Source organism: Pristis pectinata, chromosome 1 (genome assembly GCF_009764475.1).
Source record: "Pristis pectinata isolate sPriPec2 chromosome 1, sPriPec2.1.pri, whole genome shotgun sequence".
Lineage (NCBI taxonomy): Eukaryota > Metazoa > Chordata > Chondrichthyes > Rhinopristiformes > Pristidae > Pristis > Pristis pectinata.
Window position 1 is genome coordinate 119,923,807 of NC_067405.1, and position 23,540 is coordinate 119,947,346.

The 23,540-nt window shown below is 41.6% G+C and overlaps 1 protein-coding gene across 1 annotated transcript in view; it reads right to left on the reverse strand.

Annotated features, from left to right (window-relative positions):
* traf3 (TNF receptor-associated factor 3) overlaps positions 1-15,798 on the reverse strand; it is a 75,928-nt gene extending 60,130 nt beyond the window's left edge. Inside the window, exon 1 of the mRNA XM_052025202.1 lies at positions 15,138-15,798. The gene's annotated coding sequence lies outside the window, so the exon portion shown is untranslated. The remainder of the gene's footprint in view (positions 1-15,137) is intronic.
* Between the last annotated feature and the right edge of the window lie 7,742 nt (positions 15,799-23,540).

The window sequence follows — 23,540 nt, forward strand, 5'->3', positions numbered from 1 at the left end:
GATTCATTTAGTCTGATTGGGACTAGCTAGGTGGACAACATGGTTGGCATGGACTGGTTGGGCCAGAGGGCCTGTATCCATGCTGTATCGCTCTATACCTCTATGACAATTCTTTTAATGTGACCAACCAATAAATCCTTCTGATTTTCTATTTATTTATTCTATTTATTGTAAATTTTCCATAAGAGTTGCCCTCCCATGGCTAAGAATTATAATGGATAACCAACTGTCACTGCTTGGGGACTACACACGGTCTTAGGAGCTCAGGTAAGATGCCCCTAATTAATAGCTTCCCACTCTTAGCATCCGAGTAAAAAAGGTTAAAATTTTAATATGTAATGTGGTTATTGGCAGAGATTAAAGTAAACCAGTAGGAGCTGATATGGCCGATAAAGTGGTGGACAGATTCAGTGCAAATGAATTGGCAATATTCGTGATACAACTAAACCAGTACAAAGTTTAAGTTGCTTTCACCCTCCTTATAGAACTGCAATTAATGCTGTTTGTAGGTTATTGGCTCTAAGCAAACCCATGGGCAACTCTGCAAAATGTTGGCCCTGATGCCATAGGTCAACCCCATGCAAATATATCAAGTCTGTTTGTTCATCAAAATTCAAAGAAAAGTTGTTTTAAAAAATTACAAACCCTCTATATTTTTTTTAAGAGATCAGAAATAAACAGCAATCTTGATAGCTAAAAGCAAACAAAAAACTACAGATGCTAGAAATCTGAAATATAACAAAAAAGAAAGTGATGGAAACGCTCAGCAGGTCAGGCAACATCTGAGGAAAGAGAAACAGAATTAATGTTGCAGGTTGAAGACCCATTTTCAGAAGCACATGATCTGAAATGTTATTTCTGTTTTTTTTTCCCCCACAGATGCTGCCCGACCTGCAGTGTGATTCCAGCATTTTTGTTTTTATTTTAATCTTGAATGCTAATGGCTATCTATAAGATATTAAATAAATAATTGCACGAGGCTTAATGTGGAAAGATAAGGAACTGAAAACCAAGGAAGTGCATTCTAAAATGAGTCTCAACCAGACTCAGTACATTGTTGTTTTTCCTTTTGAATTATTTCAACATACCAATAAACAGAGTAATGCAGAACTTGACAAATGAAATACATTTTGTCACATTAGAACACAAAAACTTATTGACCTGAGCTAACAGATCAATACATTCAATAAAAGCATGTAAGTTGTTTCAGGGTGCCACTAGGCAAAATCATCCTATTGTAAATGTATCATAAGATAAAATATAAAATATGCATTAACTTTTCAGTGGTGGTTTCAGAGCAACTAGGAGGCCACCAAGCCCAGCACAGCTTTTGCAATTTGTTAACTTCTACTCAGTGATGACTTTAGTGGAGAGGGGGAAGGAGTCCCAACAGACATCCAGCTGTTTAAAAATAAATCAGTGAATTTGTGTTCAATTTAAGGGGAAAATATTAGGCACTGTGCACAAGAAAGTACCATTTCCTCTCAAGAAAGACTTCACATGGTGTATAAAACTTCAGCATTGTGATTTCTTGGATGTTAATGAAACTCGAGTACAATTTTTGACATAAACAAGGAATGATGAAACTAGCCACATACCAAATGCCAACAGCTTAACTTCATTGGGTAACAAATGTAAACTGAATAAGATTCAAATTTTATGTGGGAGCTCATTGACAAACAAATACTGTAACCTCACAAATTTCTATCCTGAATACACAAACCACTGATTATCTTCAGCTGAGGAAACTAATGAAGCACTTAGCACCAATTGCTCAAAATCTGTAGACTGAGTTTTAAAGTACTTAAGCTGTTTGCAAAAGTTCCCATTTTATCCTACAAGTTTCATGCATATTGGAGATTCCATCATTAAATATCAGCCTTTGAAATGTTAAGTCATACCACACTAAGCCAATCTGCACAGGATTTCACTAAACTAGATGTCCCCATTTTCCCCTATTCTAATCAGTTATTTGCAAGATAGAGAACCCTTTAGATATCAAACCATGCTCCTGGTTCTTTCACAAGCAGCATTAAGTTAATATTGATGGAATTTTTCAGTTATATCATAAGATAAATATTACAGTATTTGGCTCACTATCAGGAGCAAATCTTAACCTGTCCTTTGAGATTGGATTAGTTTGGACATTCCTGCCACAATGATATTATTCTAGAGGGTGAGTCAACTGCAGTGTCTTCTGATAAATCTTGCATAAACTCTGAAATCAGATGATAGCGCCAGGACAGCTTTGGTGCACATCATGAACAAGGAAGATGTGTGCCATTCAAAATGTATCCTGAAGTGAGATTCCAATGTTGATTAATCAAACTTTATTACACTTAATCCACAGGTTGATGGCCAATAATGACGCTTGGAAATGCATGAAGCAATCATGAGATTGCCTAGTTCTGATAAAAACACTTTAATCAATTCCATTCACAAATCAAGTAGTTTTAGATTTTTCAGGAAGGACAGGGAGGGAGGCAAGAGAGGTGGGGGAGTGGCACTGTTGATCAGAGATAGTGTCACGGCTGCGGAAAAGGTGGACGTTGTGGAGGGATTGTCTACGGAGTCTCTGTGGGTGGAGGTTAGGAACAGGAAGGGGTCGATAACGGTGCTGGGTGTTTTTTTTATAGGCCGCCCAATAGTGACAGGGTTATTGAGGAGCAGATAGGGAAGCAGATCCTAGAAAGGTGTGAGAATAACAGAGTTGTTGTGATGGGAGATTTTAATTTCCCAAACATTGATTGGCATCTCCAGACAGTGAGGGGTTTAGATGGGGTGGAGTTTGTTAGGTGTGTTCAGGAAGGGTCCTTGACACAGTATGTAGATAGACCTACAAGAGGAGAGGCTGTGCTTGATTTGATATTGGGTAATGAACCTGGTCAGGTGTCAGATCTCTCAGTGGGTGAACGTTTTGGTGATAGTGATCATAATTCTCTCTCTTTTACGTTAGCACTGGAGAGGGATAGGAACAGACAGGCTAGAAAGGTGTTTACTTGGAGTAAAGGGAATTACGAGGCTCTCAGGCAGGAAATTGGAAGATTAAATTGGGAACAGATGTTCTCTGGGAAAAGTACGGAAGATATGTGGCAAATATTCAGGGGATATTTGTGTGGAGCTCTGCAATAGACATGTTCCGATGAGACAGGGGAGTCATGATAGGATACAGGAACCGTGGTGTACGAAGGCTATAATAAATCTAGTCAAAAGGAAAAGCATACAAAAGGTACAGAGAGCTAGGTAATGTTAGAAATCTGGAGGAGTACAAGGCTAAAAGGAACGAACTTAAGAAAGAGATTAGGAGAGCCAGAAGGGGACATGAGAAGGCCTTGGCGGGCACGATTAAGGAAAACCCCAAGGCGTTCTACAAGTATGTGAAGAGTAAGAGGATGAGATGTGAAAGGATAGGGCCTATCAAGTGCAGCAGTGGGAAAGTGTATATGGATCTGGAAGAAATAGTGGAGGTACTTAACACTTTACATCAGTATTCACCACAGGAAAAGATCTGGGGGATTGTAGTGGGGACTTGCAGTGGCCTGAAAAGCTTGAGCATGTAGATATTAGAAAAGAGGTGGTGCTGAAACTTTTGGAAAGCATCAAGTTAGATAAGTCACGGGGACCGGATGAGATGTACCCCAGGTTGCTGTGGGAGGCGAGGGAGGAGATTGCGGAGCCTCTGACGATGATCTTTGCATCGTCCATGGAGACGGGAGAGGTTCCGGAAGATTGAAGGGTTGCAGATGTCCTTCCCTTATTCAAGAAGGGGAGTAGGGATAATCCAGGAAATTATAGACCGGTGAGTCTTACCTCAGTGGTTGGTAAGCTGATGGAGAAGATCCTGAGAGGCAGGATTTATGAACATTTGGAGAGGTATAATATGATTAGGAATAGTCAGCATGGCTTTGTCAAGGGCAGGTCCTGCCTTACGAGCCTGATTGAATTTTTTGAGGATGTGACTAAGCACATCGATGAAGGGAGAGCAGTAGATGTAGTGTATATGGATTTCAGCAAGGCGTTTGATAAGGTACCCCATGCGAGGCTGATGGAGAAGGTGAGGAGACATGGGATCCAAGGGGACATTGCAGTGTGGATCCAGAAATGGCTGGCCCACAGAAGGCAAAGAGTGGTTGTTGAAGGGTCGTATTCTGAGTGGAGGTCGGTGACCAGTGGTGTACTTCAGGGATCTGTACTGGGAACCTTACTATTTGTGATTTTTATGAACAACCTGGATGAGGAAGTGGAGGGGTGGGTTAGTAAGTTTGTGGATGACACAAAGGTTGGGGGTGTTGTGGATAGTTTGGAGGGCTGTCAGAGGTTACAGAGGGACATAGATAGGATGCAGATTTGGGCTGAGAAGTGGCAGATGCAGTTCAACCCAGATAAGTGTGAAGTGGTTCATTTTGGTAGGTCAAATATGTTGGCTGAATATAGTATTAATGGTAGGACTCTTGCCAGTGTGGAGGATCAGAGGGATCTTGGGGTCCGCTTCCATAGGGCGCTCAAAGAGGCTGCGCAGGTTGACTCTGTGGTTAAGGCGGCATACGATGTATTGTCTTTAATCAATCGGGGAATTGAATTTAGGAGCCGTGAGGTATCGTTGCAGCTATATAGGTCCCTGGTCAGACCCCACTTGGAGTATTGTACTCAGTTCTGGTCACCTCACTACAGGAAAGATGTGGAAGCCATAGAGAGGGTGCAGAGGAGATTTACAAGGATGCTGCCTGGGATGTGGAGCATGCCTTATGAAAGCAGGTTGAGGGAACTTGGCCTTTTCTCCTTGGAGCGACGGAGGATGAGAGGTGACCTGATAGAGGTTTATAAGATGATGAGAGGTATTGATAGGGTAGATAGTCAGAGGCTTTTCCCCAGGGCTGAATTGATGGCCACAAGAGGACATAGGTTTAAGGTGCTGGGGAGTAGGTATAGAGGAGATGTCAGGGGTAAGTTTTTCACTCAGAGAGTGGTGAGTGCGTGGAATGGGCTGCCGGAAACAGTGGTGGAGGCTGATACGATAGGGTCTTTCAGGAGACTGTTAGATAGGTACATGGAGCTGAGTAAAATAGAGGGCTATGGGTAAGCCTAGTAATTTCTAGGGTAGGGACATGTTCGGCACAGCTTTGTGGGCCGAAGGGCCTGAATTGTGCTGTAGTTTTTCTATGTTCTATGTTTTACTGGTTCAATAGCTAGATAATAATAATAAAATCATTTTGCAGTCATGAATGTTTTGATTTTTAAAAAATCCAAAAAATGTAAATAGGGACCTTTTTAAAAGTCTTCAACAGCCAAAGAATTGTAGCAATCACTGAACAAATAGCCCCCAACTTATGAACACCCGATTTATGTAGACCCCATACATACAAGCAAACATTTGGGAGACCGGCAGGATGGATTTGCCGGCTGCTGTGGGGCTGCAGGCATCTTCTGGCACCTGGCAACTCAGTTCACAGCTGCATTTCTGACTTGATAACGGTTTGGGTTACGTATAGTTCACAGGAACAGAATCCTACCGTAACCTGGAGAGGACATAATCCAGATCGGTGCTGGAACTGAATCTTCCTCCACTTCTAACCCTGGCAGTGCAAACCAAACCTGAAGAGCTTACCATGTAAAAAATATTCAAGTCACTTTTGCAAATCACCCTCATTCCATATCCCCAATTCATGAACTCTTCACCAATGGAAATAGTTTCTCTCAAACTACTCAGTCTGTACCTTCATGATGTTAAATATTGGATCTTGCAACTTATGCTCCAGGGAAACAAAAATCATCCAGCTTCTCCAGTCTATCCACGTGACAGACTTAAAGGAAGGTAGTGAAGTGTTATTACATTACTTTGTATAAATAAATCATAAATAACATGAACATTTAAATTATTTTCTTCTTGCTGACCAGCTGAGTTAATGTGAAACGGAAAATCTTGTCTCGACCTATTCTGTGTCCTGGCCATAAGAACACCACAAAGTCAGAGTAGGAAGAACCCATTGTGTGTAAATGCCCAGTGCCTGCCCGTTTCGCATGTGTTTTCAATACTGGATAACCAAGGTGAACAAGAAGATTCTTTCGGTTGTCAGCCATGTGGTTCCCCTAAACCAAAGTCATGTGAACTAAGATAAATATTTCTAATATGCAGAAGTGAAGTAATTTCTATAAAGAGGATAATACACATCCTTTATCTCATCTTATTCACACCCTCAAATGAAACTGAGCAATTCCCATAATATTCCATTAGACTGAACGAATGTTCTCAGATGCTTGACTACATTTTTAAAAAGATCATTAGTACTCAGCAAGAATTACTCCACAAGCAAATGTATCTTTGGATTATGGTAAAATATTATCATCAACAACTTGGTTTGTGTCAGCTCAATCCAATAGTGGTCAGTTTCAATTCTATTCTTTGTGACAGGTAACAAAAGATCCTTCAGCAAGCATTTGATGATGTTAAATGCATACTGTGACACTACTGTTCTTGGAATCTTTCTGCAAGTTATTCCTCAGTTTTCAAATCCCCATTATACTTCCTCAATTGAAACTGCAGGCATGCAATCTATTTACCAATTTCTTCATCCAGTCACTGGGCATTCAGGGTGGAAAAACAAGTTAACAATTTCTTACCAGCTTGCCAGTATGGTACATGACCACCAATGGCCTTGGAAGCTTAACGTGGAAAAACAAAGGAGAAATTCCTCAACCCATTCCACAACAAATTGATGCTGCAGAGACGCATTGATACACCAAGCCCTGCTCATTCAAGCATAGATTCTTATTTTCTGAGAAAGCTTGCACGTAGCAGAATTTTAAGGAAAACAAAAGCAAGGTGCAAAGTTTTCTTTCCAAACATATAGAGGTTGGTGTAAAACTGTAAAGTTTCCTCTGGTTCAAGCCAAGGTCATAATTGTAGGCCGAGAAATCAGTTGACATACTACAAGGCATTAATTTACAGCTCAAAATTGTCAGCATCTTTCTATCAACATGAGATTACAGATATGCAGCTCAAAATTGCCCTTTTATAAATGGTTTCCCCGTCTCATTGTTGAACAGCTGTTCTTCCCCTCCAAAATACCCTTTATCCTTGCTTCTGATTCCATCTTCCTGCTTGCATACCTGCACAAACCTGACATGAGAAAAATATTCCCCCCTCCCCCCCCACACGGGTATTAGTGAAGGCAGGTTGAAATGTAGCATTAAAAGGCTGGATACTTATCTGAAATTAATAAATTGCAGCGCTCTGGGGATAGGTTAGGGGAGTGGTACTCGCTGGATTGTTCTTGCATTGAGCCAATATGGACTCCATGGGTTGAATGACTTCCTGTTGTGTGGACATGTTCTGTGATTTTCCTGATAGACGCTGAACAAATTTTCAAATAAAATATGCAATATATTTCCAAACTATCAGTTCCATCCATACCTCACTTTTATTCCTACTTCTCCCCAGGACGTCACTACATTTTTCATTGAATGCCTCGTGTGTTACAGAAACTCCAGCTCTAGAGCTCTGTCAGTGGCATGCTATCCCGCATAAGAGTCCAATCACCACTCATTCCTGCTCAGGACAATACTTCCAGCTTCGAAGCACAAAGAACTCCCCTAAATTCATCCTTGCTTTTTCTTTCCCATCACCAAAAGCATTCATAATACCAAATGAAAACAAAAAAAGAGCAGATGCTGGAAATCTAAAAGAAAAACAGAAAATGCTAGAAACACTCAGCAGGTCAAGCCACATCTGTATCTCTGTTTCTCTTCCCACAGATGCAGCCTGACCTGTGGTTCCAGCATTTTCTGTTTTTATTCAATCATAATGAATGAACTAATAAAATAACCTATGGAACCAAATATCATCTTCTCAAACTCTCTTTCAACTACTGCAGTTGACTGTTCTCAGCATTTGTGTCTTTAAGCACTTTAATCCTCGTGCAACACGCTACATATTGTGTAATCCTGTTGCTTGCTGTGCTACAATTAGATGTTCTCTTCACCACCTATAAACATAAAATGTGCCTTTAGAACTGCAGGCATTGACTGAATACTAGTTTCATCACTACACTGAAATTACACCAACAGCTGCTGTCAGGGTTACGAAAGTGACATTTAATAAAAATTACTCTCTATTCAAAATGTTGGAATGATTAAAATATAATAGAGAATATTTCAATTCAGTATTCGGTGTGCAAATTATTTGGACTGCTACCAAAAGGAACGTTTGAGTAATATGATAAATCTGCTTCTTTTCAACTTGCAGATCCCATTCCAATGGGATCCATCCCATTACCACCGTGAGAATATTCTGTGGTGACTGCAGATCTGCAATTGTTTGAAAATCTCAACTGCACCAAAGTAATTCAGAGTAAATCTCTCACATACAAAAACAATTTAAAAATTATGACAGCAATGATTCCTGCTGAAGAACATGGCAATGGAAGCAGAACAGCCAGAAGCAGAAGGGTCAAAAACCAGGGGGACAGATGTAAAGTAACTGGGAGAAGGATTATAGGGGATATGAGGAAAGCTATTTCACCCAGAGGTGGGGGTCTGGGACTTGCTGCCTGAAAGACTGACAGAGGTAGAAATTGCCATCAGATTTTAAAAAATACTTGATGTGTACTGAAGAACTGCAGGGCCAAGGGCTGTGTGCTAGAAGGCAGGATTAACCTGGTTAGCTTTTTCTTTTTTTGACCAGTACAGATGTGAAGGACTGAATTGTCTTCTTTGTGTCATAAATGTTTTAGAATTTGTATTCCCAATATTTTCAGCATGTGAAAACATTTTCCAAAACCAGAACTAAATGCTTTACTCAAACATGACCTCATTGGAGATTTACAGCACCAAAGCATGAATGTGGGATTTATGGCCATGATACTATTGGATGGTAATCCTTGTCAAATTTTAAAGCAGTAATGCTCTAGAGAAAAATGGCATGGTTCTCATGTTTTTCCCATTAATATTGTCTCTTTTCTCCTCAGGCAACAATTCATGTATATTTACAATCTCCTGTTATTCACATCCCACATACACACACAAATCTGGATAAGAAAAGATGGGCAACCACATTTGATATTCATACCCCTTGACAGTGCTGAGTCCAACCGTGGCAGTGGCATTAATGCCATAACTAAATCAATTAATTCTATAGGTTTTGAAAAATGGGCCCTTTTCACTGCATAACTCACCATCTACTTACTGAGCCATTATCAGTTGTTGCATTGTGTTAGGATCTTTCAACATATAAGGAACTGGAATAGTAGAAAATAAATAAAGTTATAATTCCAGCGTGAAGGCCCTTCATTGGAACTGGGAAAGATAAACCTGGAGTTTCCAATTCTAACAGAGAGTCGTCGATCTGAAACATTAATTCTGCTTCTCCTTCCACAGATGCTACCTGACCTGCTGAGTATTTCCGGCATTTTCTATTTTATTTCAGGTATCCAATTTCTTTATTTTGTTTACATTTCTGATTTTAATAACTCCAATTACTACATCACAAAACCTCCCCATTCTCAGAGGCCCTGAAACTAAGGACATGATAATGTTGCAAATAAATGAGTGAGTGAGTGTGTGAGTGAGTGAGTGAGTGTGTGTGAGTGAGTGTGTCTAAAAAAGCCATTGCGCAGAAACAAAAATTTTGTTCTCCAAGCTCCTTTAGTAATGTTAATTAGGGTGGACTTTCTTGAAAACAGAAAAGTCAGTCATTTCGGCTGTGATTTCCTGGGAAGTACATCAGGAAGCCAGAGTTCTAATTATCTGCAAAAGTTTATATCATTGTTGTTCAAAATATTTTTTTCAATTAAATAATGATCCTTATGCAATTTGATATCACACTAAGAAACAACTATTTCCTGTCACTAAATTGAATCCAAACTCTCTTCTATGAAACATCATGAGCAGTAACAAACAACTCATTTTATTCTCATTATTATAAGCAGCTCATAAACTTCCCATGAAAAAGATCTGTTCATTTTTTTGTTATCTCTTTAATAAGTACTTTTTATTATTAACTATCATATTATCCCACTAACCTAAAGTCTCCCATTTGTCATCCTACCTGCAGATCAGTAAAGATTTAAAAGTTTTAAAATGTTAATTTTGGAAAAAAAAATACCCTCCATCACGACAGAAGGTTCCATGACCCACATTTCTGACAGAAATTAGTCCTAGTAATGCATAAGGGTTAGAGTGACTTTTTGTTTTCAAGATGTGTCTTGCAAAAGGGTTTTTAATGTCTGTAGCAATATGACAATGCTGTACGTCACAGTAAAAAATATTTTTAGTCTTCAAATGTTTTCCAGTGATTATTACACATTACTGAATGATAAACAGAAAACCAAAGAGCATGGAAAGGGAGGAGTGGAAAGCAATGATAAAATGGCAAATTACACATCTGAAGACTCTCAGCTTTTTAGTTCAATCTGAATATCTGAAGAAGTGTTTCTGAAATGATGTTACCGAGTGTGTTTATTTCCTTCCAATGGTCTCACCTGAAGCTGGTGACTCATATCGGGTTAAAGTTCCACATGCGTTCTTCTACATCTCAACTGAATTTCTGATCAGTGAACCTAGAGAAGGCTTTACTTACTAATATGGAAAGTATCACATCCTGACCATGCTCCAGAATCCACAGACACACACATTCCACCAAGGCTCCTGGATAATGATCAAGAGCAAATTTACTGGAGTATTTTTTTTGTCTCTGCTCCTAAGCCCCTGTACCTCTCAAAATGTAATTTTCTTGGATTCCTGCAACTGTGATCAGATAATTCAGCATAGAAGTAAAAACTGAACCTGGGCTCAGAAATACACACATAAATGAGCAGATGGGTCCACATGGTGTACAATACATGTGAAACAGAAAGAAAGCATATTGACCATAGGACCAGGTGTACTTTTTCCATTCTGGCACAAAACTGCTAAAACAAATTGTGTTCAAGCCACCACAAATGTGACTTTCAGAATATTAAGGGATTTGTACTGTATTGATGTTACTGGCTACTTCTTTCTTGCAATTTACAGCTTTGGCTCAGTTCCTACACTCATCTTTGGGTCAGAAAATTATGGGCTCAGGTTCCACATCAGGTTCATGAGCCCACAACCTGGCCTGACACTACAATACAACAATGCAGCCGCTTAGTAAGAAGTGTTGTCTTTCACAGGAGATGTTGAACCAAGGCCCATTCTCCTCCTGTAGGTGAATGAAAGTGGTCCACGTAACTCCTGTCATACATCAGAGAACCTTGTCCATTTTTAAATTTATCTTTGAACCAACATCATTAAGCAGATCATAAGGTCATTATTCCATTGTGGTTTGAGAGACCTACTGTACAGTGATTCCACTTATTAAAAAAAAACTAATTCTTTGCCACTAAAGTACTCTGGGCTTCCCTGTGGTTGTGAAAGGAGCTAAATCGATAGTTTTCAACTTTCATGCAACTCCAAAAATTAGGGGTCAAAGAATAAGGGGTCAAAGTACCATCTTCGATTGGTAAAGAATGGTTGGGGATCTTTGGTTCACATCAGCATTTTAAATATCTACCCAATAACAAGACTCACAGGATTTGACAACCGTGTCCAGTGAATATTGGTCCTCTAGAAGCACGCATAAATACTATCAACAACACTGAATACCTTTATTGACAATGAAACATCTTGGAATGGAAGATATTAAGATAAAATGAGAAATTATGCAAAATCTTAAAAATGTACTTGAACAATTGCTATAAATAATAATCTCATTCAATGCCAGTTATACAGTTTTATTTCTAATGCTACAGTAATCTGAAATGGAAACTATATTCTTTCCTACTCAAATGACAGGCATTCAGACTTGTATGGCCTCCCAAGAAAACATATCTTTAAGAGATGGCCATGTCTTTTGTTTTTTTTCCCCCAATAACAAACCCAAGAGATGAGATTAGAATATTGTGTTCAACAATTTTAATGGACTGGGAACTTCCCAATAGATAAAAGGTACAGTGTGGTCAAGCCACCATCTCGAATTCGGGAGAAACAAAGTCCCAAACTGGTTTGGTGTTCAGTTAGTGATCTCAGCAATGCAGTTACAATTCAACACCATCATTCCTAGGCTTGCAAACACTAAAAACATGGAAGAGTTTCTGATCCAAGTCATTAACCAATGACCTTTTATTCCAGTCTGTATGGAATAGCACTCAGTCAATATAGGATGAAGCTTTAATTAATGCCACTGTCAAACAACCTTCTGACATAAACTATCAAGCTTCATACAAACCGAATGGCAATGGACCTCTACCTAGATTTTAACCTGTCCACTCTTCCAATCACAGAGTTAAGAGCAGCAAAGACACCAAATGGGAAGTGGACCTACATGACAAGTGGAGTTGAAAGGCATTTTGAACCACACCACCCAGTTCAGGAACAGCTACTTTCCTACAACCATCAGGTTCTTGAACCACCTGCATAACCCTAACCCTACCTCAGCAATGGAACAGCATGGACCACCTCTTGCACTACCAGGGACTTGTCTCTGATCGGGTCTTTGTTTTTTTTTTGCACTAAGGTCTTGTTTTTACACAGTCCTTTTCTCTCTCTCTTTCTTCACCATCTTGTACAATTTAAGTATTATTTACATTCTGTGTGTTGGCTGTACCTACATGTCTGTGATGCTGCTGCAAGTTTTTCCATTGTACCTGTACCTCACCGTACTTGTGCACTTGACAACAAACTTGACTTGACCCAAACAGTTGAAACAGTGACCAAGGAATATTATTGCTGAATTGTGCAGTATTATTGAAGCGGGCTGTTTGTATTTGCAGAAATCACTGATTTCAGAAAAGGAGAGCTGGGAGAAAACAAAACTAAGGAAAAACTAACTTTTTCATTCAGAAAACAAAAATGACTTATTTCCACACTAAAAACATTCAGTTTAAAACATTAACCAGTGATTGATTATGAGTTTTCAGTCCTCACTACATACTTTTGCTCATTTTAAGCACCTTCACCTCAACCACAAAAATAGGTCAACAGAACCGTGCCCATGGTCCTCAGGATCAGCCAACTCTGGCCAAGGCCATGAAGTTCAGGTTCTCTCTGACAGGAGATTAAAATCAAAAGCCAATTACTAACTGTGAAACTGTTCCATCTCCTACTAACAGCTGTACTAACAATCACTCAAGGATAAGCAGCTCCATCATTCTTCAGCCTAGTTCAGCGATTTTCCTAGGACCACTTGCCACGTGTTCTTCCTCAACATAAACAAATGTTGTGCAAAGAGTCTGATGTGACAGTGCCGTCCTTGAAGGAGGCAGCTTACTGGGAACATTCTTCTCATTTGGATTCACACATTCTGGCATTGCCATGCCTCATTTAACACACGCACAAGTCAATGAAAGGAATCGAGTCAGGTAGGAAAATAAAGAGGTTAACATCCAAAAGTACATAAAGTGGACTAAAAACTCAAATATCAATCACTGATGTTGGAAAGGTTGATCACCACAATTTTTCTCTTCATACTCAAAGGAAAGTTTGCTTTTACTGTAAGGATTTTTAAAACAAAAAAGTTTTAAAAAAGCAAGGTTCAAGCATTCACTCCCTGATTTGCATTTCAGGTATAGTCTGCAGGCAATTGACAGATAACATTAGGTCCATCAAATATTGCTCCTAGAGTAGAGCAAGTAAAACCCTCAGGTATAATTGAACATTGAAGTCCAATGGCATTTCTTTGTTTTTCCACATATAATTAAATGTTATTTCACCCAGTTAACATTTTAAACCTGAAACAACAGCAGAAAATGCTGGAAATCCGTAGCATGTTAGAAACACTTGGGTAGAGAAGGGAGGGATTAGTTGTCATGTACAGACCCTTTGCTAAAACAATAATCCCTGTATTCTCCTCAAAACTGATTATCCTGCTGAGCAATCCCAATATTTGAACTTCTTGATTTAGATTTCCATCATATGTGATTTTTGTCTCCATTTAAACAAAGTCTTACAATGTGAAATTGGCCGTGTCCCCAACCAAAATGTCTTTAGCAAATAGAGAACAGTAACAAGTTGGAGGTAAGAATGAAAGGCAGGTCACTATGAATTTGTCCTTTTCATTGTAAGAGGAAAAAAATGCCTTTTACTGTGTTTGTTATTTCATTTTTGCACCAGGGTTCTCCTGCACTTGTACCCATTGAATGCAATGTTAAACGTTCATTTCAAGCAGTTTTGGGGGGGAAAAAAGGCAAAAAGGGTGAATCCTAGCGTGTCCCAGCTTCCAAGTCACAAAATTAGCAGATTCCATCTACTCTAAAGGAACTGAGTTCTTGTAATGTGTTTCCACAGGCTCCTCACTCACCAATGAGGTTCTACCACTCCTGAAAAGTGATATATATTTACGTCCCACAAAATAAATAATTCGGAAACTCGCTCAAACATATGCAAAGGTCTGATTTTCGGCATCATGGGGAGTATCAAGGTCCCCGACAGCAGAGGAAAAGGCCTTTGACACGATTGCAAGTGCATTGAACAACAACTATTCAAACAAGCTGCTCACGACTACCTCACAGAATGGCAACAGGAGCAGACACGGCAACAGCAACCAAAGTGCCCGGAACATCCTCGGCACCAATTCTGCTTCCCCGCTCCGCACTACCACTACACCAGATCACTGAAAGTTGGACCACTTTCCACTACTGGGTCACGGAGCTATTAACAGGTTTAAATCCTCAGACCCATCAGCACGAATACACTTTTATAACGCGGAGTGAAGCAGCTGCGGTGGGTAAGCAGGGCTCTTTAAAAGCCTCCCTGTCTAGTCAGTCTGGGGCTAGATTCCTGCAGCTATAGAGCCGAGACTGCAAATACCTAGGAGTGTCGGACCTATGAATGAAATGCGCGTGGAATGCCTGAGTGTAAAGCGAACTCTAAGCAAGAACACACTTGTATCCAACTCTGCTTTTTGAATTTCATGTAATAAGCCTGCGAGTCCGCCTCTCCGAGCTGCAGGACCCAGGAGCCTCCCAGCACGAATGCCTATCTGAAACTACCGGAGGGGCAACTCGCCCGGGCTCCGGCACAATGGGAAGGGTCAGGTTTGCATGCTCCCCTCCACCTCCCCTCCCCGCTTCGTGTTTACCCCCCCCCCTCCCCTCCCCTCCCCTCCCCCTCGGACGAGTACTAACCCCGAATGGTGCTCTTCATCCGAGCGTGGTCCGGGTCGGCCCCTCTAGTCCTTCCCCCCTCTGCAGCCTTCACTCCCAGAGCCGAACGTGTCAATTTCGCAGGGAAACCAACCGGAAAACGGCTTCTTCTGGTAAAAATATCAGCGAAAAGCACCTCTGATTCATTGCTGCCATTTTGAACGTCTTGTACAAAAAAAAAGGCCGATTACACAATGTTAAAATTCCCCATTTTTCTGCCGCTGGTGTTAGCGCCGATGCACTCGCTGCGATGACTGACTGTTCTGGCTGGAAAGCCCCTTAAGTCAATATCACTTCCTCTGGCTGTGGAAATCCCCTACTCTATAAACAATATTACACCCAGCGTAGAGCGATCAACAGCTCTTTGATCAGCAGCAAACTAGCTGCGATGTGCCTTAAAGAGATACAAATGCTTCAAAATGTGGCGTTTACATGGACGGTTCCATCGCTTCTGGCTGTTAGACATTTACACTATTGTTTGGGGAAACGCATTACAAAACGAAGGATTGCCAAATATGGCCTTGAAGTATTTCACATTCGATTAATGCTGCTCCAGTTAAATTGAGAAATCGTGGGCTGTTAAAAAGAAAAAAAACACTGGTGCTGACATCACGTCAAGCAATCCAAAAAAGCAATTTGTACTGGTGGTGGGACTTCACTGGAATTAACTTGGTTTGCATTGTGTGATGACATCAGGCCAATTAAATCGTGCAGATGCCCTCATTGGATGGTATTTAACTACACCAACTCAAAACGAACCTCTCTTGAATTAGAATACTTAACCCACTCTTTTTATTTTTACTTAGCTCCTTTATTTTCCAAAGCTGTGACATCATTTGAGTTTGTTCAGCGTGGGAACTAGCTGAGTTGAAATTGCTCAAATGCAAAATACTGCAGATGCTGGAAGTACTCAGGTTGGGCAGTGTATGTGTAGTCAGAAACAGAGTTGACATGTCTAGTTGATGTACATCCAGTACAGCTGAAGAAAGGTCAAGTAGCTTCTGGACATCTTTATCACCATTATTATTACGACCACTCATCTGCTTGCATTTGCTGCGCTCTGCTTTTAAACTTCAACATCTGTTCCAGGCGAAGAGATCAGAGGAAGGCACTGGAATACCCAAGATGGAGTTGACGGTGGCATGGATGGATTTCAGCAAGGGATAAGTTGATAATGCTACTGTCATTCCAAGTCCCCAACCTCTTCATCTCACAGCACTCTTGCCCATTTTTTTTAATCATCCCTTCCCTTTCTATCTCTCCAGTGTACTGCCACTGCATTTGATCTGTGTCCATCTTGTTGCAACTTCCACTCTTGCCAAACATTGCTTCTTCACCAGTGACCTTTTGTGAAAGTCCCTTCCTTCACGCACTATTGGGAACTGTGCCAAACCAACATACTCTGAAATTCCTGCTTCAGCCCACAAGCTCTTCACCTCCCTCTCCATTTTAAGTCCTGCCATAAAACTTGTCTCCTTAACCCTGCTTTGAATCATTCCTCCTAGTACATTTCCCAACAGCTTGGAACATTTAATGAAATTGATCCCAGGGTAGTCGGAAACTGTCCAATGGAATGGCGAAGGCAGAGAAGGAAAGTATGCAGTTAGGAGAAATGGAAATTCTCTGCAATCTTTACTCTAAATTACAACACGTGTCAGGACCCAAGCACAGAAAAGGCCTGATTGCAACATCTATCCTCAATTGTCAATTATTACTATTTGCTCCCTCAGTGTTTGCATATAATGTCTATTTGGGCAAAGTACTAAAGGAAACAGATGCTGACAAGCCATTCTTTAAATCAGTCTCTACAGGAATACACAAAGAACACAAGAAAATATGAGCAGGAATAGGCTACCAGGCTCTTCAAGCGTGTCCCACCATTCAATGTGACGATGGCTGATCTATGCTGATCTCAACTCTTCAGTTCCAGTTCCCCATAATCCACAAACTCTTTTTCAAAAATTTATCTTTATCCACCATAAATATATCTAAGATCTGGCTCCACCTCCCTCAGGAGCAGAGAATTCCAGAGATTCACCAGCCTCAGAGAAGAAATCTCTATAAACCTCAGTCTTAAATGACCAAGCCCATTATTTTGCAGCCATGTTCCCTTGTTCATGACTCTCCCACTAGTGAAAACATTTCAACAGCTACACTGTCAAGCCCCCTTAGGACCTTTGTGTGTTTGAATAAGGTCACCTCTCACTCTTCTAAACTCCAAGGAATATAGGTGCAAACTGTCTAGCCTTTTTTGATAGGACAATCCTATCATCTCAGGAATTAGCCTGGTGAGTCTCTTTTGGACTGTCTCCAATGCTACTATATGCCTTTTTAGGTAAGGGGACTAAAACTGTGCACGATATTCCAGGTGTGGCATTCACCAACACCGTGTACAACTGTACCAAAACCTCCCTATTCTTAAACTCCAACCACTTTGCAAAAAAGACCAACATGCCATTTGCCTACTTAACTAATCGTTGGATCTGCATGCTAACCTTTTGTGATTCACACACTAGAACATCTAGATCCTTCTGAACTTCACTCATTTGCAGTCTCTCCATTTAGAAAATAATCCTCCTTTTGATTCCTCTTTTCCTCTTACTGAAGTGCACGACCTTGCATTTTTCCACATGGTGCAAAAATGTAGAAAGAAGGTAGACAAGAAAAAAATGTGGTAAAACAAAAGCAGGGGAAGATGAACAAAAAAGAATTAAGGGGAATAATTCAAAATCAATAGAAAATAAACCTTAAAATGGAGTGTTGCCAGTCGCCACACTACAAGAAGGATGTGGCAGCTTTAGGAAGAGTGCAGAAGAGATTCACCAGGAAGGCTTTACTTAGAAGGAGAGACTGGATAGACTGGATTTATTCTCACTGGAATGTAGGAGTCTAAGACCTTATTGAAGTTTATAAAATTATGAGGAGCATAGATAGGGTAGATAGAATCTTTTTCCTAGAATTGGGTTGTCTAATATTAGAGGGCCAAGGTGAGACAAGGATTCACGTGCACCTCCTCCAACCTGGTCTATTACATTTAGTACTTGCAATATGGCCTCCTCTATATAGAGACCAAGCACAGATTAGCTGACTGTTTTGCAGAGCACCTGCGCTCCTGCTTCCAGTTGCATGTCACTTCAACCAAGTTTCTCATCCCCACACCCATCTTTATTCTCAGCCTTCTGTGCCACAGTGAAGCCACACACAAACTAGAACCCCCATATTGCACTTGGGTAGCCTACAATCCATTAAATATCCCAATTTCAGATAACACATTCCCCTGTGTTTCTTTCTCACTCACACCAGTCCACTCAGGGTCCCTCTCCCTTTGTTTACCTTTTAAATTCCTCCACCCCTCCCCCTTGTTACCCAGGCACATTATCCCCTCCCCCCTCTGCCCATCAACCCTCCCTTGTCAGGTTCCATCTGTCACCCACCAGCCACTGTCTCTACCTTCCCCCTCCCTCACCAATCTGGCTCCATCTGCCTATTTTTCCTCCTTAGGTGTTTCCACCAGTCACTCACAAGTCTCTCTTAATACTCCCCCTCTCCCTCCTGACTCTATCTTCTCATCATCTGCCCCCGTCTGGTTCCACCTCTCATATCCTTTGTCTCCACTGATGCTGCTTGACCTGCTGAGTTCTTCCAGCAGTTTGTTTTTTGCTCCAGATTCCAGCATCTGCAGTCTCTGAGGGAAAGATATTGTTTTTTTTTCCCCTGATTATCCAATGGTTCAGGCAAGAAAGTGCATTGGCAATTATACGTGGAGGACAAGGACACTTCTTGCATCCTCAAAAGTCCCCTCTCTCTCTCTGCTCTTCATACAATTCCCATCCCAAGATATCCAAACTCAAGGGCACAAACCAGTGCAAAGCTACTGTATGATTAACCTAGTCACCCAACATCATCTAAAATATCTCACTTTCTAAAGACAATTCCTACTACTAGTTCTGCACAAAGATAACCAAATTTTTACAATTCTTTCCTTCAAGTCCCCTTAAAAAGTTCGTCCTCAAAAATCATGTTACCTTCCCACTACCGACAAATACTTATCCTCACACACTTACATACTTCGAGTCTTCAAGTGTTGCATCTTTGTACTCTTCCATTCACAGGACAAGTTGTTATTGGTGACATTATTTGTACATGTGAGGTCAGCTTCTATAACAGAAGTCGACAAGAGCTTCAGTTCTCTGCTACTACACCATTGTGTTGCTGGATTGCTTGTTTGATATCTAGTCATTAATAAAGCAGCACTCATGCAAATGAACATAAGACTGTGCAACCCAAAAATGCTCTGACCTTACTCTTGATTTTATCCTCCCCTCTGGCCATTTCACTTAGATGAACTCAATAATATACAACATTTAATTCTAAAATAAACTTCAAATTTTATATTGATCCACTAATATTACTACTTACATCGACCTATACAATATTGCTGTCCTCTGCCCCAACTTCAATTCCAACACATTCTTCGGTTATAACAAATTCAGCTTGTCTAAATCCTATTTTCCAATCACCCATGCTTCTATCAAGCTTCTGTCTAAGATAGATCTTAGAGCAATGATAAAATGTCAGCACAACATTGTGGGCCGAAGGGCCTGTACTGTGCTGTAGTGTTCTATGTTCTATAAATCCTGACTCATCAGAACTCAATAAGCCACATCCTGTCCCGTACTAAGTTCTGCTTGCTCAGAGCTTCCAGCATCACTCAACATAGTATATTCAAATTCCTCATCCTCATAAACGTACCAGTATCCCAATTGCATTTTTGAACTGAAAAAGGCATATAATGTTGCACTTATGATCAGTGGTAGGCCACAGGATTGGAAATTTTTAAAAACCCAGTAAAGGATAACTAACAAAATTATAAAACTAGCAAATAAAATAAAAACAGACAGGAAGAGCTTCTACAGGTGCATAGAAATGAAAATGAGACCAGAGAATTAATAATCCCTGGGGTCCAGGAAGTAGGTAGAAGGGTGACTGTCAGGGGAGAGAAAAGGAAAAAGAAAACGAACAGGCAGACAGTGCAGAGGACCCCAGAGGCTGTTCCCCTCAATAACAGGTTTTCCGCTTTGGAAGCTGTTGAGGGGGATGACCTGCAGGGACCTAGCAGCAGTAGCCAGGTCTCTGGCACTGGGACCGGTCCTGCTGCTCAGAAGGGAAGGGAGGAGAAGAGGAAGGCAGTAGTGATAGGGGACTCGATAGTCAGGGGAACAGATAGGAGGTTCTGTGGCAGTGAGCATGAATCCCGGATGGTATGTTGCCTCCCAGGTGCCAGGGTCCAGGATGTCTCTGATCGAGTCCACAGGATTCTTGAGCGGGAAGGAGAACAGCCAGAAGTTGTGGTTCATGTTGGTACCAATGACATAGGCAGGAAGAGGGATGAGGTCCTGAAAAGTGAGTTTAGGGAGCTAGGCAGAAGGCTGAAGAACAGGACCTCAAGGGTAGCAATCTCAGGATTGCTGCCAGTGCCACGTGATAGTGAAGGTAGGAATAGGAGGAGATGGCAAATAAATGCGTGGCTGAGAAGTTGGTGCAGGAGGGAAGGTTTTAGATTTTTGGATCATTGGGATCTCTTCTGGGGAAGGTGGGACCTGTACAGAGAGGATGGGTTATACCCAAACCAGAGGGGGGCAAGTATCCTTGCAGCCAGGTTTGCTGGGGTGGTTTGGGAGGATTTAAAGTAGTTTGCAAGGGGGATGGGAACCAGAGGGATAGGTCAGAGGAAGAAGGGAATGGGGGAAAGTCAGATCTAACAGGTAGAGAGGCTTGGAGGAAGGAAAAGCAGAGTACAGGCTATAAAAGTAGAAAGGTGGATGGGCTAAAGTGCATTTACTTAATTGCAAGAAGCATCAGGAATAAGGGTGATGAACTGAGAGCTTCGATAAGTACATGGGACTACGATATTGTGGCTATTACAGAGACATGGCTAACACCAGGGCAGGAATGGATATTTTAAAAGGGATAGGGAGGGCGGGGAGAAGGTGGGGAGGCGTGGCGATACTGGTCAGGGACACTATTACAGCTGCAGAAAGGGTGGATAATGTAGAAGGATCCTCCCTAGAGTCAATATGGGTGGAAGTTAGGAACAAGAAAGGAGCAGTTACTCTACTCCACTGGGAATATTCTATAGGCCCCTCGGTAGCAGCAGGGATACCAAGGAGCAGATTGGGAGGCAGATTTTGGAAAGATGCAAAAATAACAGGGTTATTATCGTGGGAGACTTCAACTTCCCAAATATTGATTGGCACCTGCTTAGTGCCAAAGGTTTAGATGGGGCGGAGTTTGTTAAGTGTGTCCAGGATGGATTCCTGTCACAGTACGTTGACAGGCCGACTAGAGGAAATGCCATATTACATCTAGTTTTAGGTAATGAACCGGGTCAGGTGACAGATCTCTCGATGGGTGAGCATTTGGGGAACAGCGACCATTGATCCATAACTTTTGGCATTGTCATGGACAAGGATAGGAGCAAAGAGGACAGGAAGATATTTAATTGGGGAAAGGCAAATTATGAGGCTATAAGGTGAGAACTTGTGAGTGTAAATTGGGATGACATTTTTGAAGGGAAATGTACTGTGGAGATGTGGTCGATGTTCAGGGATCTTTTGCAGGATGTTAGGGATAAATTTGTCCCAGTGAGGCAGAGAAGGAATGGCAGGGTGGAGGAACCGTGGGTGACAAGAGAGATGGAACAACTAGTTAGGAAGAAGAAGGCAGCATACATAAGGTGTAAGCAGCAAGGATCAGACAGGGCTCCTGAGGAGTATAGAGTAGCAAGGAAGGAACTTAAGAAAGGGCTGAGGAGAGCAAGAAGGGGACATGAAAAGGCTTTAGCAAGTAGGGTTAAGGAGAATCCCAAGGCTTTTTTCTCGTATGTGAAGAACAGAAGAATGGCTAGAGTAAAGGTAGGTCCGATTAACGACAAGGGTGGAAAGATGTGCCTGGAAACTGTGGAAGTGGGAGAGGTTCTCAATGAATACTTCTCTTCAGTATTCACCAAGGAAAGGGGTCTTGATGACGCTGAGGACAGTGTTGGTAAGGGTAATGTTCTAGAGTATGTAGATATCAAGAGAGAGGATGTGTTGGAGCTGTTAGAGAACATTAGAACAGATAAGTCCCCGGGGCCTGACGGAATATTCCCCAGGCTGCTTCGTGAGGTGAGGGAGGAGATTGCTGAACCGTTGGTTAGGATCTTTGAGTCCTCGTCGGCGATGGGAATTGTACCAGAGGATTGGAGGGTGGCGAATGTTGTCCCCTTATTCAAAAAAGGTAGTAGGGATAGTCCAGGGAATTACAGACCAGTGAGCCTTACGTCTGTGGTGGGCAAGCTGTTAGAAAGGATTCTAAGAGATAGGATCTATGAGCATTTAGAGAATCATGGACTGATTAGGGACAGCCAGCATGGCTTTGTGAAGGGAAGATCTTGCCTCACAAGCCTGATAGGGTTCTTTGAGGAGGTGACCAGGAAGATTGATGAGGGCAGTACAGTAGATGTGGTCTACATGGATTTTAGTAAGGCATTTGACAAGGTTCCACATGGTAGGCTTCTTCAGAAGGTCAGAGGCCAAAGGATCCAGGGAAGCTTGGCCGTGTGGATTCAGAATTGGCTTGCCTGTAGAAAGCAGAGGGTTGTGGTGGAGGGAGTGCATTCAGATTGGAGGGCTGTGACTAGTGGTGTCCTGCAGGGATCGGTTCTGGGACCTCTACTTTTTGTGATATTTATTAATGACTTAGATGAGGGGGTGGAAGGGTGGGTTAGCAAGTTTGCAGATGACACAAAGATCGGTGGTGTAGTGGATAGTGTGGAGGGCTGTCAGAGCTTACAGAGGGATATTGATAGAATGCAGAGCTGGGCTGAGAAGTGGCAGATGGAGTTCAATCCGGAGAACTGAGAAGTGGTAAACTTTGGAAGGACAAACTCCAAGGCGGAGTACAAAGTTAATGGCAGGATTCTGGGCGGTGTGGAGGAGCAGAGGGATCTGGGGGTCCATATCCACAGATCACTGAAAGTTGCCTCGCAGGTGGATAGGGTAGTTAAGAAAGTTTATGGGATGTTAGCTTTCATAAGTTGTGGGATCGAGTTTAAGAGCCACGAAGTAATGTTGCAGCTTTACAAAACTGTGGTTAGGCCACACTTAGAGTACTGTGTCCAGTTCTGGTTGCCTCATTATAGGAAGGATGTGGAGGCGTTGGAGAGGGTGCAGAGGAGATTTACCAGGATGCTGCCTGGATTAGAGAGTATGGATTATGAGGAGAGACTAAAGGAGCTAGGGTTTTACTCATTGGAGAGGAGGAGGATGAAGGGAGACATGATATACAAAATATTAAGAGGAATAGATAGAGTGGACAGCCAGTGCCTCTTCCCCAGGGCACCAA